The sequence below is a fragment of the Ascidiella aspersa genome, chromosome 2 (genome assembly GCF_963924565.1).
Source record: "Ascidiella aspersa chromosome 2, kaAscAspe10.2, whole genome shotgun sequence".
NCBI lineage: Eukaryota > Metazoa > Chordata > Ascidiacea > Phlebobranchia > Ascidiidae > Ascidiella > Ascidiella aspersa.
In genome coordinates this window covers 23,880,841-23,885,490 of record NC_139448.1, presented here as the reverse complement: position 1 = coordinate 23,885,490, position 4,650 = coordinate 23,880,841, and the positions used below count along the sequence as shown (strand labels likewise).

General features: G+C 41.4%; 1 pseudogene; it reads right to left on the bottom strand.

Annotated features, from left to right (window-relative positions):
- Positions 1–3,690: 3,690 nt before the first annotated feature.
- Positions 3,691–4,368, bottom strand: LOC146164401 (uncharacterized; annotated as a pseudogene).
- Positions 4,369–4,650: the final 282 nt, after the last annotated feature.

Here is a 4,650-nt window from a genome sequence, read left to right as displayed (position 1 = left end):
CTTCGATGATATGTGTATTACTAATAAACAGAAAACATCCAATGGCACTACTTGCAAAAAAGTAAAAAAAAACGTTTTTTTGCAGTTTTAATGTTAAAGTTGGCAAAAACAGAGTTTGTACAGCTGTAGCAGTGGTTCCCAACCCAAACGAAACCATTAAAATCACTGCAAAAAATTTAAATTTTGAAGTGGAGCTCGCGCCCCTAAAAATTGCTTAGCGCCTTTCTGGCGCAATGCTTGCAATAACAATTAAAAAGATAGGGCAGGCGGGCAATTTTCGCAAAAACCTGTAAACCAGCAATTCAGCATGTTTAATGGGTACAGTAATTTTTCGGAAATAAATACAACGTCTCGCCGAAAAGACTTGTTGAAAGTAAAAGCAACTAACTCGAAATGCGAAAAAAAAAAGACATTTGGCCATTTTTGAGCGTCCTCGGAGGACCATTAACTTTTCTTGAGAAAAGAGGACAAATCCTCCTAAAAGAGGACATATGGTAGGCCTACTAAAGATGCTAAGCCATGTGCGATGTTGCTAAGCCATGCGACAAGTCATTTGTTTTTTCTCATGTCATTCGCCAAGTTGCTCTTCAATTCAACATGTCGTGAAAAACACAAAGATGTCATTCGACGTTTCGCTGTTTGATTTACACGCGCCGTATCCGCAAATTGAATACAATTGTGGCATTGTCACATTAAAATCACCTGCGTTGCCTTCTAAAGTTGAATTTGCTGTTTGTTGTAAATAAATTTGCTGTCTGTTGTAAATAAAAAAGTTGTAAATAAATTTAGTTCAAGTATAATCACAAAAAAAATTGTGAATGTGGACAAATGAATTGCAAGTAGTCATTACAATCATAAAGTATCTGTGTAAAACAGAAAACTAGAGAAGTTAAATGCCAAGTGCTTAAATCAAAAGTTGCTAAATAAAAAGCACAATGTTGCTATTTCATTTAAACATTTGATATGTAAATCACCGTTATACCGATAGAATGCGCCATTGCCTAATAAATACTTCTCATTAAAATCCATAAAGTGGTATTTTTGCGGCTTTAGCTTTCCATATGACAATGCAAATATGGTTTTAAACTGGTGTACAAATCAAACAGCATAAAACGTCGAGTATTTGACATGTTGAATTCAAGAGCAACTATAAAGGCATAGCAAAATAACAATAAACTAGACGGGGCTGCGGTTGTTGTTTATTTTGTCGAGGGGTATGTTTCAGGGTGATATTTTTTGTCAAAATAGTTCGGTCATTAAAAATATTTATTTACTAGGTTATTTCTTGTAATAGCTATTACACTGGTTGGTTTTGAGGTATATATTAAGTTGTACTATATCTTGACTTGTTTCTACAAACATAAACAGATATGTGCCGAAAATTTCCGGCCATCACCTTTACTGATGCAAAGAGAGAAGGTAGCCAAGCGATACATTTTCTGTTATGTTTTTTTGTTGTAAAGACTATGCAAAAAAAAAAGCACTGTATTGTTATGTGGTATTTTGTACACCCCAGTACACCCCATCAATGTGGAAGACCCTTTAATAATTCTGGTACACCCGGGGGGTACAATACCCGGCTGAAAAGCTTTGTATTGTTATGTGGTATTTTGTACACCCCAGTACACCCCATCAATGTGGTACACCCTTTTATAATTCTGGTACACCCGGGGGGTACAATACCCGGCTGAAAAGCACTCTACACAATAACCTTATTCAAGCATAGCGTCATCCAAACAACGTCTAGCTGATTTTAGGTAACACATTAATCTCGACCATTCAATTATATCGTACTTGACCATAGTTGTGAAGTGAACTGGGCGCCACGATCTGATGAAATATGTCCGCGGGAACACCGAAGCGACTTACCCAGTTGCTAATAAATGCACGTGTACAAGTGACGGTCGTTGCGTCTGGCATCGGGATAGCTTCCGGCCAACGTGTAAATCTATCCACCATTGTTAACAGATAGCTGTAACCCTGACAAGAAGGCAGGGGACCGACAATATGAATGTTGACATGATCAAAACGCTTACCTGGGTCTGCATACCTTACCAGCGGAGCTCGTACATGTGTCTGAACTTTTGCCTTCTGACAAGAAATGCATTGCTTTGCCCACAACCCGACTTGTTTGTGGAGGCCGTGCCAAACAAAATTTGAGGATATGATTTTCCTCGTGGTCCGAATAGACTGGGCGCGATAAGCCATGCATGACGTAGAAAATTTTACGCTGCCAAGATCGTGGTATAATGGGACGAGGATATCCGGTGGACCTGTCACATAATAAAACAAATCTTGACGAGCCGAGCGGAATCTGTTCGATATGTAGGCCAGAAATAGCTGTTGTGTAAGCTTCAACTTCCGGACATTGTTGTGCCGCTGCTAAAGATGCGTAATCGATGTCAAGTAAATCATCTTGACGAAGATTTATGGACGACAAGCGGGAAAGTCCATCAGCCGCGCAGTTGTTTTTGATGATAAAACTGGATCATTTCCGCAAATTCTTGCAGTCCTTTGATGGTACAGGAAATTGCTTGATGATTTCTACATTTTGAGGAAGTGGTGCTGCTCCATTCTTGCTAATGTGATGCCCAGAAAATCAATTTCTGCGACACCGAATATGCATTTGTTTGCGTTAATAACTAACCCATGTTGGACTAAACGCCGAAACAGTTGTCGCAAATGCTGCCTATGCTCTTGGACAGATGAGCTGGTCACAAGTATATCATCAATGTAGACGAAGACAAATGTCAGGTCTTGGCAAACCGTATCCATAAGACGCTGAAATGCCTGCGCTGCGTTCTTCAGCCCGAAAAGCATTCGCATGAATTCAAATAGGCCAAATGGGGTTATGATTGCGGTCTTGGGAATATCTTTTTGTGCCACTGGGACCTGGTGATACCCGCGTACTAGATCAACTTTTGAAAATACATTTGCACCGGACAGGCGGGCAGAAAAATCTTGTATATGAGGAATTGCGTAGCGATCTGGTTCTGTAACTGCGTTAAGTCGACGATAATCGATCGCCACAAGGTCGCCATCCGCCAGACGATTTCGGCACCATATGCAAGGGTGACCAACAGCTTGCGGAACGCCGAATAATGCCCATTTCAAACATTTTGCTGAATTCAGCTTTTGCAAGTTACAATTTTTCTGGTGGCAGTCTTCGTGCTCTCGTGTGAATCAGAGGTCCTGCGGTAAGAATATGATGTTCCACTCCATGTTTCGGTGAAGTTTGAGGACGGGAAATCTGAGGAAACTCCATAACAATATCATTGTAGCGACTTTTAAACTTTGCTACTGTGTACAATCCTGGAGGCGCTTCTGACGCTGTGTGCAAGGCGATGCTAGTGAACGACGTAGCATTTACAAGGCGTCTGTGCCGCAGGCCCACCAATAAAGAGTGCGCTCTGAGGAAATCAGCGCCTAAGAGCGGGCGGCTGACATTTGCTAAAACGAATTTCCAACGAAAAGTGCCTGAAGCCAGCTTGAGGGAAACAACACGCGTGCCGTATGTGCGGATAGTGCTTCCATTTGCTGCTACCAAATCAGGCCCTGGTTGTTGTGCTCGCCGTTCCTTTGTCGTTGCTGGCAGAACGCTTACATCAGCACCTGTGTCAACCAGAAATTTGCAGCCTGACGGTATGTCGTACCCATAAAAAAGGTTTTGCAGCTTGCCGGCCGCCGAAGTTACAAGGGGCGACCGGCTTGATCGTTTCCCTGAAATGTACAGGGTGGGCAGCATTGTCGAGCTTTATCTCCAAAGCGGCGGTGGTAAAAGCACATCCCTTCACTTTGTTTGTCAGGTTTCTGCAACGTTGACTTTTTTATAGCAGATAGCGATTGTGTTGGAGTGCGTGCCAACCATAAAGTATCTGCACGGTGCGCCAACCGACGAGGGTCCGTGAATTCGTGAAATCTTCTGTTGCAAGAACAACGCGCATATCTTCTGGCATTTTTTCTAGAAAAATGTAATTAAAAAGAAAACATTTTGTGTGACTTCCAAGCAAACTTAGCATGTCATCCATTAATGCGGATGGCTTGCGGTCGCCGAGTTCTGGCATGATGATCAGTTTTGCTGCTCTTTCGTGACTGGACATGGAATAAGGAGATAGCAAGCGCCTTTTTAAATCTTCGTACTTGTGATGCTCTTTTTTCTTTTTCCAAAAGATCGATAACTCTTCGCACTGATTCTTGATCTAACGCGGACACGACGTAGTAATACTTTGTATCCTCAGCAGTTATTCGTTTCAGAGCGAACTGTGCTTCGGCCTGCTGAAACCACACGCGCGGGTTTGAAGTCCAAAATATTGGTAGCTTTAACGAAACAGCGTTTTGTTGTAGCATTTCATCATCTGCGTGCTCCATTTTGCTTCTTACGAATATTCCAGGTGCGCCGAATCAAAAAGAACACACTAGAACCGGCGATAAAAAGGCACGAGAAAAATAAGAAAAAGGCAAACATAACGCTTCGATAAATCCGGGTCGGTGTAGTGTCGCTACACACATCATATCATAAACGAAATTAAAAAACCTGGAGTCAGATTTTTTAAATTGTCCTTCAGTTAACATTTTATCATAAAAAAATAGTATTGAATTATATTCAACGACATTTTAACTATATGATGTTTTCATTAGAGCAATATACTG